Genomic DNA, 13230 nt, shown 5'->3' on the forward strand with positions numbered 1-13230 from the left:
CTGAGAAATGCCACAGCAGAAAGCCCCCAGCATCGCTGGTTCCAACCTCAGCTCGTAACCTTTTTTCCTGTGACCAATGGCCAGGGCGTTTCGTTCACTTGGATCTTCACAAACTAGCTTGGAAAAGAAAAAGAAAAGCATCTAGAAAAAGCAAGCAGATTTGCCTTTCAAATGAACAAATTGGCAGGGACATTCCCGCAGCCACGTTTCACTCATTTTTGACAGCTTACTGGGTTTCAAGCTGGCAGCGATTCTTTCCGATATTAGCTTGGAATTACAAAGATTAAAAGGCTGAAAGAGTGCCTATGTAATAACATACAAGAGAAAAAGGTCCTGTAACAAAGAGGCGTCCCTGGAAGGACTGTGTTTTCAAACCCGCTCACATACATAACATTTTAAGAGCTGTCACCATCAGAGCTCGTTTTATGGCCAGTTCCTGAAGGAAGTGGTTGTAAAGATGTGGCATGAAGAGCAGAAAACCCAGGTGCTGAGCAGAGAGCTTTTGAACTCACAGCAAATGCGTGATACTTTTTTCTAACCAGAACAACTGCTGTTTGTGACCATCTGAACTTTGAGCTACAAGAAAATGTCTTTGGGGTTCGTCAGGCTGATATCCTGTCTCTAACCACAGCCTGTACCAGATACTTCAAAGGCAGAGAATACAAGAAACTCTGTATTGAAATCATCTGCTAGCAGAGGAAATTTCTTCCCAACATCAGACAGTTTGTCATTGATTTATCCCCTCGAACAGGAAAGTTTATATGCCTCTTTGAAAAAAAAAAAAACTCAACTGAATGGAAGAGTGATGTGAGTTTATTCATCAAGCCTAGCAGATTTTTATTTGAAATGTATTTGATTTTTCTGAAATACTGTAACAGCCCTTCTACTGTTTTCTCTGGGGATTGCTGTAGTGCTGAGTTGATAGTTTGTTTTTATTTTCCCAGCTTGTTTTTCATGCAGATAGCCTGGCAAATGTGACGATGCTCAGGAGCTGCGGCCCTGCAGCAGCCATTTTGCAGATGGTGGTGTCTCCTCCTCCAAAACCTCCTCTCAGCAGGGGTTTTTAATCCCCCCTTCCAAATCATTGAACCTCAGGTTTCTTGGGTTTCTTACTGCTGAGATGGCATTGTGTTCTTACTGTTGGACAGGTTCTCTGAAGCCTCCTGTGTGTCAAGAGACACAGAACAGATTGAGGATGTGACGTGGGTAGTGAAAAGAAAGCAAATTTATTGTTGTCTTTATTTGTCAGACTGCTGACACTGCACGGGATGTCTAATATTTGTTTTCTGGGACTGGGTAATTTCAAATTGTAGCCGTGAATGTAATCTAGGATAAACTGGGTGTCTAAGCTGAAGGTGTAAAGTCCATATTTAGGCTCCTAAGGTAAAGTGACTTTGTTCTGAGAGGTGCTGAATGTCTGCCCTTCTTCCTGAAGCACACAGCATTTCCTAGATGGTTGGGTGTAAAATATCGGCTCCACTGTGGTCAATGGCAGATTTTCCACTGGCTTCAGTAAATATTTAACCAGCTCTGAAATACCGAGTTAGGAGACTAATTATTGGCAGCTGCTTTTGTGAGAGCCTGCCTAATACCTAGAGCAATACCAACAGATCTCGTTGTGTTTGTCTGAGTTTTGTGCAAAGCCCTGCTGTGCATTTTCCCATCTCTGGTGAAGAAATACAAAAAAATTTTGCAGCCTGATTTGCCCTCAGAGTCTATTCTAGTGGCACCTTTTTGGTCTTAGTCACAAGCCAAACACACGTCAGCCTAATTGTAGAAACTTAGTAGATTTGATGCAGAAACTCCTTAGCTGATGATGTTCAGAGTCCAATTTGAGACTTCCAATTTATTTAGCCGGCTCTAGCAGGAGCTGCGGATGAGCAGCGTCTCTGGAAGCAGGCAGAGGATAGCTGAAGCCAGTAGGTATGGGGTTTTACGACGTGGGTCCTTAGGCTCTGCGCCTCATTGAATTTAATCACAGCTTGGAGTAAAAAGATGCACACAGGCTCAACGTTGGCTTGGTTTCTAAAGGACTTGTGTTTGCACGATCAATCTTCTGCTCCTCCTGCCCCTGTAATGGTTCTTGAACCTCACGGCCGGTGAAAACCAAACTGAAGTCCTGGAGAAATTAATTTCCTTTGGGCTTCATAAAAAATATCAGCTGGGTAAAACGGAGAGCTGTGAGCCCTCTTGCTGAAGCAAAGCAAAGCGTGAGCTCGTCCCCGATTAGACACCAGGAAACCAGTGTGGGACAAGACCTGTCGTGAATGCCCTACCTGGGGGTGAGCTCTTGGCTGGCAGGTGTGCTTTACTGGGCTCTGAAAATCCCCTCCACGAGAGCAGCTTCAGGTTTACACCACACATCTCCCCCAAACAGCCAGACACATCCTTTGGAAACCAAGCTTTGGTGTTTTCATCGCTCGTGGAATACTTGTTTTAACATATCCCAGCGATATCGAGGAGGGAAGTAACATGTTTTCCCAACCAGGGCAAAGAAATGTGTCAAGTAATGCCCTGAGTTGTTGTTTTTTTTTTTTTTTTTTTTTTTATATATATATTTTCAGTCTGGCTCTAGCTGCTAAAGGGTCTGCTTCACAATTTGTTAATTCAGCTGAGAGTGTTGGCTGCATCTCCGCAGTGCTGTAGGTGGATGATTTGCTTCTTGCTTGTTGCCAGCTTGAAGTCTGCTTCCACCTTTTTTCTTTCTCCCCTCGTGCTCCCATGCATCAATACGGCTATCTTTCCGTCGCTGAAATTAAATTATCGTAGTCAATGATTACAAGAGATTTCCTTAGGCTTCTGCTTGCATGATGAGAGAGATTCCTGAGCTCCAGAAAGGCTTAAAACCTCCGAGTCTTGCTAATAATAACAACCCGAAGGGAATAGCCCCGCTGACTATGTAGGCCAGACTTAACAAATTACCGCACGCAGATAACGACACAGCCCGTGGAGCCTCCTAAATCTGATCACATGCAAAGATAGCCACTGGCTACAGCAGGGCTGCTTGGCTTCACAACCACACAGCGCAGAGCTGCCCACGTTTAGACACTCTGGCATCTCCTGAAAGCCACCCGAGACAGACAGCACGAGCCATTTCTGAAGAAACGAGCACCTTTCCCTGCTGGTACCCAGCCCCAAACCCCATTCTGGGGGGGCACTGGTGCCAGGAGGAGCTGGCTGAGACACGGGGCCAGCTGCTTGGCCAAAGGCAACGGGGCTCCTCCTGCATCCACCTTTCAGAGAGGAGCTCACGGAGAGGTTTTTACCAGGGAGGTTTCGGTGGCACGCCCCTCTGTAGCGTTCAAGCTCGTGTGAGCTGCATTTTGCACAGCAGCTCTTAAAAAAAAAAAAGTGGGCCTCCAAATGTCAGAGGGAGCCCCCTTTCATGTCGGAGATGAAAGCCGCGCTGTCTTGGCTGAATTCCAGCATCTGTCCCTGTGTGTTCGAGCGGATGATGGAGGTTTTCTGGCCACGGCTCCGGAGCCGGGTGCCCTTTTACAGCCGACGAAGCCGAGTCGATGTGCCTGGATGTTGCTGCGGGCTCCAGGTGGGCACGAGGGGTTACAGTGAGCTGTTCACGGGTGGCTGCCCGAGTGCGTGTGCGAGCCCACGGCTCACCTAGCTGGACCAGGAGGGCACGAGAGGGGCACCCTTCCTTTATTGCCCCTTCTGCCTCGTCTGGCTTGATTGTAAGGTCTTGCAGGCGGCGCTTGTTACCACATGGTTGCACATTGTCTACAGGGATGGGGACCCGGGTCCCGGCGGTACGTAACAGCCTTCAACAGCTACGCTGGCGTTCATAAAATACGGCCGGCAGAGCAATCTGAGTCATCTATCAAACAACCCGCAGCTCCACCCGCGTGCAGCTCCTCCAGATGAGTCCTGAGGCTAATTAAAAGAATCCAAAGACCGGTGGGCTCCGGGTGACTCGGGCTGAAGACTGCTGCATCCTCACGAGCTCCTTCTCCGCGCTGGGTTTTCGCACGGGTCCTGGCCGGTCCCCGAAAGAGCAGCTTCCTAGGCCCTGCCAAACTGCAGGTTTAAATATTCATCGCATTCTTCACATGCCAAATCATCTAAGTTGGAAAGCAGGAGCCTAAGATTTTGCAAAGCTGCTTTTGCACATAAAGGCCATTAAAAATTCATCAGGGCAGGGAAAAAACAACAGCGCTGCCAGTAGCAGGGAACTTTATGTTGACTTGGCTAATGCTGTGTGGGGCTAAGTTGGAGCTAACCCGCATTAATCCACTTAAATGGAAGGGTGAGCCTGATCCAGTAAAAGCAATAAATCCTCTTTAGAGCTGACCAGACGATAGGAGAACGGGGCTGAATGGCAAAGAGTTGGCAGGAGGTAACTGGATGGAGCCTGAATTTCCAATGTGCCAGGTGATTTAACTCACGGCATCCCTCGTCCCCCATCTCCCAGGACCAGATCTCAGGGCTTTTAACCCCCGAGGTGTGATGACAGACCACGGGGTGGGCAAGCTCCGGGCTGAAACAGAGCAGGAAAGCTTCGAGCAGCTTCGAGCAGGTACCAGAGATCCCTGTGGCAGCTCAAGTGAGATGTGACGGACAGACAGACACTGCCTGGGGCTGGGGGGCTCTGCCTTGCCTCGGGGGCAGCCTGCAGCCATCAGAGAAAGGCCAGGTGCTGCCTTGCTACAGGTAAGGGTCAATCTAACTGGGTTTGCTGTTTAACCCCATGTCTTAATTACATCTGAGGCCAGACTGGCCGGGGAGCAGGCAGACCTGCACGCCAGGGAAGTGGCTGCCACTATCGGAGAGCAATTTTCTCAAGGCTGACCCAAGGCACGGAACTGAATCCAGGCTGGGTGAATCTCTCTGTTTCCTTATTCCTCTGAGAATCCGGGCCTGAATTTAAAAGGCTGTTTAACACTTTGAAGCCACCCACAGCTCTGCCTTTGCCTCCCACACAAACTCCAAGGAACTGACTCATTCCCACCGTATTTTCAGCTGCGCGTAGATCCTGCTCTCAGCCAAGGAAGATCCTCGCTCAGCCGAGCGAATCGAGCGCACATTGTGGCTTCAGCGAGCTGGTCTTGAAAGGGTTTCTCCTCGCCGACTAGCAGTCGACGGTATCTGAAGACATCTGGCCTGCCTTTTAAAGGAGAGTAGGAACCGTGATCCGTAGTTAGCTGCCTAATTTATGCCTCGTCTGCTGCTCTCTACTCAGGATGCTTCCTTATGTTGACTGTTAAATAGCTGCCTGTGAAAAAAGCGATGCTGTCAGCCGCTGTGGAGTGGGAAGAGGCCTGCTCCGTGAGCGTGCACCCTCCTTCCTCCCCTTCCTTTCTGCAAGGGGAGACGCGGGGCTGTCCCCCTGCCCGTCTGGGGAGCTAAAATGCTCTTTCCGAGGTTCTAGCTCGCTACTTCTGCCGCCGCTGAGGAAAACAGCTCGCTTCTTGCTGCCATCACGCCGTCCCCCCGCTACGCCTTAGCCACTGCGAGGCTTTAGAGCTTCATGCTCTGCCTGAACAATTACACCCACGTTTTGGCTGGGAAACAGAGACAAACGGAGGCAGTTCGAAGTAGGACATGGGAGGCCTGCCTGCCATTCCCCCGTGCTCCACGCCAGGCTCCTTACTGCCTCCTTCTCCCCTGCCTGGTAGGAAATCTCCAGCAAAAGCCTGGTGGGGTCACCACCCTCTGCTTTTTCCCTGGAAAATCTCTGGGCTGTTTGGACTCTGGAGCACTTCTGCATGCTGTGAGGCCACAGCACGGTCTTCACAGATTAATCTTTGCAGGTTTTCGAGCATAATCCTGGGCACTACTCTGTTCCAGAAGCTGGAGGGAAACCCCCCCTCCAGTACAAGGAGATGCCAACAAACTCCAAGAAGAAGCAGGGAGATGTCAAAAGCCATGCTCCACGTTCATCTTGTTGCATTTGGCTTCCTTCAAGCTGAGTGTTTGCCCCCCTCTGCAAAAACCCGGGGCAGAAGCCTGGCTCCTGCCCGCGCTATGAGCTAGCCCAGTCAGGAATTTACCTCTGTCACCAGCTGGGAACTGAATAATGCAAAACCCCGCTCCTCCATCCCCCTGGCACCGGGCTGACTTCCATCAGCTTCCGAGGAGCTTTTCGGAGTGCAGAGTCCTGACCCGCTGGCAGTGGCCAGCATTAGCTGAGACATGAATAAACAATAAAGGAGATAAAGGAGAGGCTGGGCTGGAAGCAACAGCTGTTTCCTATGGACTCCTGAATAAATTCAGGCTCCCCTGGCTGAGGGGCTGGGCTTTTGTCCTCGTGCAAAGGAATGAAGTGCGCTGAGAGTTTCGTGCTGGTGTCGCAGGGAGGTTTTTGTTTAGCATTAAACAGGAAGGGGCAGCTCCGAAAGTTTTAAGAAGGAAAAAAAAAAATGTTTTAAAAAGCATTCATTTCAGGTAGGCCCAAAGCTTCCAGCTCTATCTTGCTTCAGCTGCGACTCCAGGAGCAGAATTAGGCCTTGTGTCAGTGATATATGGCAAAGAGCAAAGTCCCTGGCCCACGATAGCCTTTTGCTGCCTGCAGATGTGCTCTTCCACAGAGCACTCGGGAAGCCCGCTGCGACATTACATAAACCACTCAGCGTCTCTAGTGCCGATTTCAGAAGCTCCCTTCCCTGTGTAACTAAGCAAAAGGTTTGGCTTGGGCCTGGGAGAGAAACTGTTGCTATAATGAGTGTCTAAAGCCAGGCTTGAGGGAATGACTCTGTCAGCAAAGCACGAGCCTCTGCTCTGCTCTACCCCCGGGAGCGCACGGCGAGGCTCAGAGCTTCGGTCATTTCCAGCAGCGGAGCCTGGCCGGGAGAGATGGATTTTCCTGGTACTTCTCTTGTGCAAGCTCATTCCGTTTGTGTGGAAATCAAGTGTTTTTCTTGTACAGGGAGATAGGGCCTTCGCTTATCTCAACGGTACTGTAAGAGGAAATTCTAACATCATGATCTGGGAACCAGATAAATGCAATCTGTCTTAACGCAGCAATGTCCTTTCCAGTTACTGCTACCAAGTTACTGTATCTGAAAATCCTTTGCAAACTCCACTCGCTCAAGTAATCTCTTAATTTGCTGAGGGAGAGGTGTGGTGTGGTTTTTTTCTTTCCCTTTTTTTTTTCAGGGGAAGGATTGCTTTGCGTTACGCTTGACAAACCCTCCTCAAGCTGATGTAACGAGGCCCCAGACTGTCTGCACGGCCCGGCCACTTTTGTTTACACGTGTGAAACCTGCAACAAATTTGGATTCCAGATTAGCCCCGTCCCTTTCCTCCCCCTCTGCCTCCCAGCTGCAAACTGCAGCCGTGTGCTCCTGGCAGCGCTGGCATCATCACCGCAGGGACCTTCCCCATAAAAAAAAATAAGTCTGGAGATTTTGTAGGGAGTCAGGTTTTTTGGTGGAGCAGGAGGTGAAATCTGGGCCTGCTGGGCGGCGTATGGAAACATGAACCTGCTAAGTTCCTAACGCTGTTTTAGAATAAGGTGTGTTGTTTTTTTTCTTGTTGTTTCATTCTGGTTTTGTTTATTTTTATAAGTTTAATATTAGCTAGAACTCCAGTAGGTCCCTTCCTTTTTTTATTTCTCTTTTCTATTTTTCACCAAGTCTTGCCCATCTCAACTGCTTTCCTGAGGCTCTTTTTTGTTTATCCTACACGATTTCCTTCCTTCCTTCAAGCCCAGACCCCTGTGCTCCCCTGGGGCTTCCTATGATAGCTAGGCACTAATCATGTACTTCTGCCCCAGAAGCACAGATAGAGGCTTCCTCCCCCTGCTTCCAGTCAAAGGAGGATGTAAGGCATAATGGTAATCTTAAACAACACTGCTATTCATTGTTTGGGAGATCTGGGAAATATCCTTGAATTCAGCTTGCTAAATTAGCTGCTTCTTGAGTAACCCACAGCTGCTGCGTATCTGTCCCATTACATTTTACAAAAATGCAGCAGTTCTCATTACATACGGTATTCTCCCGACATATGGACCTTCCATTAGTTTATGTCTCTGTGCAGCTCTGTTGCCATGAATGTATACACAGAAACATTTTCTTTTGTACTTAAAAAAAATATATATATATATATATATTAAAAAAAAAAAAATTAAACCCAACAATTCTTGAAAATAGATTAAAGACAGGCGCTCGCAATTATTCAGATGGAGGAAAGATGTTGCAGTGCCTCAGAGTACAGGCTCTGTCGGGAGCCAATACTTAGATTAAAATGTTGCTTCTGGCAGTAAAAGTGTAACTACCAGTGGTTTTTAGGCTTCATCCTGCCTGGTGTGCACATGAGTCTCTGCCTTGAAGTTGGCAGGCATCTTCTTGTGCGTGCAGATACTGGGAGTCGGTGTAAGGTGATGCTCAGCCATCTCGCTGAGGTTCCTCAGGAGACAGCGACACGATTTTTTGGATTTGGTCTCGTGTGTTTTCTCCTTCACAGCGGTTCGCAGAGGAATTCGGTTTGAAAGCAAATGGATTCCTGGTGTTAGTGGATTTACGCTCCCTACCCCTTCAACAACTTCTCCAGCATGACCGGGAAACTCGAACAAACCTTGGGGAGGAAGGTTTTTCTCCTGTGCTTTTCCAGGCTTTGCTTCTCAAAGCGCAGCCACGTCCTCGAGGAAAACCCAGACCTCCATCTTTGTGCTCACTGTGAGACAGCTGCTTCCAGCGGGCTGTAATCCACGATGCATCAATTGCTTGAAATAAAAATGCGAGGCTGGGACAAGTCAAATGAAGGCTTCCTTAGGCCCCTAGAGAGGATCGACACCTTTCTTACCCTGTCCAGGACTTGGTTCATTTCCCTCAAAAGGGGTCCGGCCAGGGACACTGCATGTTTGCAGACTGTTGTCACTTCACCACATCCTCTGAGGAGCATCCTCGGGCTGTGCTTGAGCAATTGGTCACCAGCAAAGGCGAGCAAAGCTGTTTGTGACGGTGGGGCTTGCTGTAGTCTCACTGTTTTCCCTATTTCCCTCTCTGCCACTCTGATTATTTATTTTTCTTCCCCTGGGTTGGGTTTTCCCTATTCCATTTTCTCTTGCCATGAGCTGAGGACTTGCTGCTCTAAGGCCAGGGCTCTGAATATCTCAGTCTTTGGGATGTTGCTTGATCCTGCCTGCTTCAGGACTGTGATTTCAGAGCTTCCAAGTAACATTCACAAGGTAAAACATGCAATTAACCCTCCTCTGGTTCTGGTTTGTAACTCTTCCCTCCTTTTAGAACCCAACTGCAAGCACACATCCTCAAACCTCTCTGAGGACACCCGCCTATCTGCAGGTTTGGTTGGCACTGCTCCTGTATCCCAGCCTTCTGCAACAGCCCTGCATGTCCAGCACCTGCGTGGTGCCCTGTGCTGGGAGGCAGGGAGGTGCCTAACCCTGACGAGGCTGGCAGGAGATGGCTCCTTCCCCCTCGGATGTGCCGGCAGGATCCCTTTCCTTCTCACAAAACAGAGGAAGAGCGTTCAGGTTTCCTTTCAGTGGCCTCTAAATTATTTGTCCAGAGCCCAGAAGTGTCTCTTCCTGGGCTTACTGAGGCTCGTTCCTTTAGAAGTCATCGCCGATTGTGTTCGTATTTGTGCATAAATGAATATTAATGGTGAATGTGGTCTGACTACTGGGCCCATTTCCTCCCACAGCTGTTTTTATGTGAGACCTGATCCAAAAACATCTTGTGCACACATCTTGCAGCCTGGCTCTGCAGGCGAGCTCGATGGGGAATGCTTTGCTGCCGGGGCCTGTTGTGGTTTAGGCATGGACAAAGCACATAGCTGCTGAGTGCTGTCAGGGCCTCAGCACTCCTGCATTTGCCTCGCAGCAGACATTTCGGTACCCAGGGAACTTGTGTTTTAACCGGAAAAAAACCTCGTGTGCCAAAGGCCTCCCGATGCAAGCGAGGCTGCAGCTGAGACGTTTGAGGGGCTGAATGTTGGGGTTTGCTGCTCCAGCTGGCATTTGGGTGGCATTTAGGGCTGCAGCTTGCAGCCTGAGCACCAGCACCTGAAGGCAAGCACTGAAATACCTGCGTTACGGCGCTTGTGTTTTATTTGGACGTGGTTCTGTGCATTTCTCCAGCTATCCTTCTGTGGGTTTATTGTAGAGATGGCTGGGACTGAGCTGGGGACTCCCATAGGAAAAGCTGGTCTGAGACAACAGGTTCTGAGAACAAACACCACCCCATATTCCCCACAAACCATATTTTAACCATTAGGCAAGCTTCTCCTTACAGATTCCGGATAATAGATGTATTTAAGTAGGGAAAGGGATTCGCTGGATGACTCGCCTGTCCAAACTAATCACTAGCCACAGTTTTGATGCAAAATCCTCGCTCGTAACTGCTCGCAAGCAGCCTGCAGCAGACGTGTGCTCCCCAAAACTCTTGGGCGAGTAACTTTGGCCTCGTGCACTCGGGAAGGCTGCTCGCAGACGATGCTTCTGCAGACCCATGGTGGTGAGAGGGGGCCTAGCTCAGAGCGCTCTGCAGGCTGCAGGAAGGCTCCCACTGCCTGAAATTAGTCACAAACGATCTGCCTGGCTCTCGGGTTTAATCACACGATCCAATTACAACTTAATCCCATCAATAGGAAATAAATGTTCCCACCTTCGGTTATTCTCGCCGCGTGGAAAGCTGCTCTGCAGCGCGCGGCCCCGTGCCTGTCAGTGAGGCCGTATTTTGTGTTCCTGCTGCAAAAGGGGGTAGAGGGAGGATGGCTGGAGAAACACACGGCTTGAAAACCCTTCTTTTGGCCTAAAGCGGGAGCAGCCTAGAGAGGTACTGTCACAGCTCCAAGCAGGCTGGGGTTAAACGGTTTCCTCAGCTTTTCTCCCTAAATCAATTTGAATATTCTTGGCAGGCTCTGTTACTATGCATGGTGGGCAGCTGTGATTCAAGCAGGGATTTTTTTTTTTCCCCTTTCTACTGTCCCAGTCTTCCTGTCTTGTGCAGATGTGATCCTTTCCCTCTGTCTGCCTAACAGCTAATTATTTTACCAGACGAGCCAATAGTCTGAAGAAAACAGACCATGCATATTCTTGAAAGCAACAACTGTGTTACAATGTCAGGGGGGGATGGGGAAGAAAAAAAAAAAAAAAAAGAGTCACTTCCTTCTGACCCACTCCACTCCTTAAGCAAACCTCCAAAAATAGCAAGCACACTGATTTATAAGGGCCCAGTCTACCTCCCAAGTTAGTCACCCACCTTTTTCAGCAGAAACTTGCACCGTGAGTTTGGGGAAAGTTGGAGAAAGCCAGTTGGAGTGTACAAGTCGTCGAGCTAACAGCTCTGTAATCAACAGCAACCCAGGAACGTACACACCCATGTTACTGCGAGAATGTGGACAAGAGCACATCAGCTGCTCCCCAGAAACTGCCTGGGTGTTACTGCACACGCTGAAATCTCATTCTCAGTCACTTGCAGGCAATTAGGCCTTTCTGATTAGAACAATTAGCCTCTGGGTCTGGATGGGGCAGTACTTCGAATTCTGCTTTCCATGTTTGGCCTGGGTTTTTTGTTTGTTTGTAGGCAGTTTTTAATTTATTTTTTTCTGGCCAGGGTAGCTAGCTGGTCCTTGCACACCCACTGCAAAGGCAACAGCTCAAAAACAGTCTGCCCCGTCCCAGGTGTGAGCTGTGAGCCCTCAGGAGCACTGCAGCCACACAGTTGTGTTTTATAGCCTACAGGTTGTTTTGAGAATGCCTGCTGGTTTTGATTTTCCAGGCAGATGAAGGCTCCGTTTCCAGATCCCCCGGCAGCCCAGCGCAGCTTGCTGCTGCAGCCCAAGGAGAGGGGTGCTGCCCTGCTGAGCCATGCTGACGCCTGGGAGGAGACCTGTCTGCGTCCTGCAACGGCAAAGAACAGCAGGTCAGTGGTGCTCACGCTGCTCCCGAGAGGCTGGTGAGTCCCTCATGTTTGGGAACCCCGGCTCACACAACAGGGTGCTTGGTGTTTCACGAGCCAGGCGATAGTGTGCAGGTCCTGAGAGGCAGCGATGGGAGCTCTGGAGGAAGGCACGTGCCTCTAGGTGAGGTGGAAGCTGTCCAGTGCTGCTTGGAAAGTAAAATTAGAGTCTAGGGCACTGAACGCTGGTGCATTCAGCATGAGGTCTGAGACACAAAACCTGCAGGACTTATCATACGGAGAAATGCCACTACTTTTTTGACAGGCAGCTCTTCTCCCAGGTGATAACAGCAAGCCCCAACGTGGGGTAAAACCATGGCCTTTCCCCAGCACTTCCCATCCACACCAAAGGATCAAATGCTCCAGAGAGATTCTGTTTAGAATTCTGCACAAGCAAATCCTCCAATGTAGAAGATCTCTCATGTTGCACTGAAGGCAAGCAAGGTCCAGCATCAGCTGCCTCCCTGGACAAGCTGGGTTCGTGAGTCAGTGAATTATGAGTTGCATCTCCAAAGCTGAGCTGTTTTTGAGCAAGCAATCTGCTCCTAAAAGCAAACTTCCTGCCTCTACAACCCCCTGCACAGCATTAAGAGGATCAGGATGCAGAGCTATGTCCGCACCAGCCTGCCTCCTTCACCTCTCAAGGAACACGTGACTTCACTGCACAGCACTGGAGCAAGAGCCTTTTTTTGGCTCACACAAACATCCCTCACTTCTTTGTTACCCTTTAAAAAATGGGAAAGTTAATTAGTTGTTCACCCTCCAGGGCTGTAAGTTCTTGTATAATTAGATAATGGGCAATGATCATACAGCGTTTTGTTCTCACACGGTGCACAGATTCCAGTGCTGACAATATTTTGTAGGTTATTCCAGTTCTAGTTCCAGGTTGTCACCTAGCAATGCTGCGGGAAGCACTAGCACCCTCATCAGGAGGTGACTTTCTTACCTACCAGCATTACAGGTGCTAACATCAATCCCACCAGCTCCTACTGGACATCACAGGGTAGTTTGTAGTGGGCATCAACACTACTCCAATGGGAAAACCCAAAAACATTCCAAGGAGAACGTGTGGTCAGGCACTTCCCAAAATACTCCCTTTCATGTATTTAATGCCACTCTTGTCTTTCCTGCTTTGGCAGGGAAAGCCAGCATCAGGGTTACACAGAGTGGTTCAGAAGGGAAACTTATTGGAAAACACAAAGGTTTAGGTTTGGAATAGCCCCCAGAAGGCTGCTGTGCTAAGAAAAGCGCCTGATGCAAGTCAGGACTTACAGGATGTACTTGTGTTGAGGTCAGCAACTGTCAATTAATTAATTCATTAAAATACCTGGAGAGATTTAAAATGGGCACACAG

Source organism: Aythya fuligula, chromosome 3, assembly GCF_009819795.1.
Source record: "Aythya fuligula isolate bAytFul2 chromosome 3, bAytFul2.pri, whole genome shotgun sequence".
NCBI lineage: Eukaryota > Metazoa > Chordata > Aves > Anseriformes > Anatidae > Aythya > Aythya fuligula.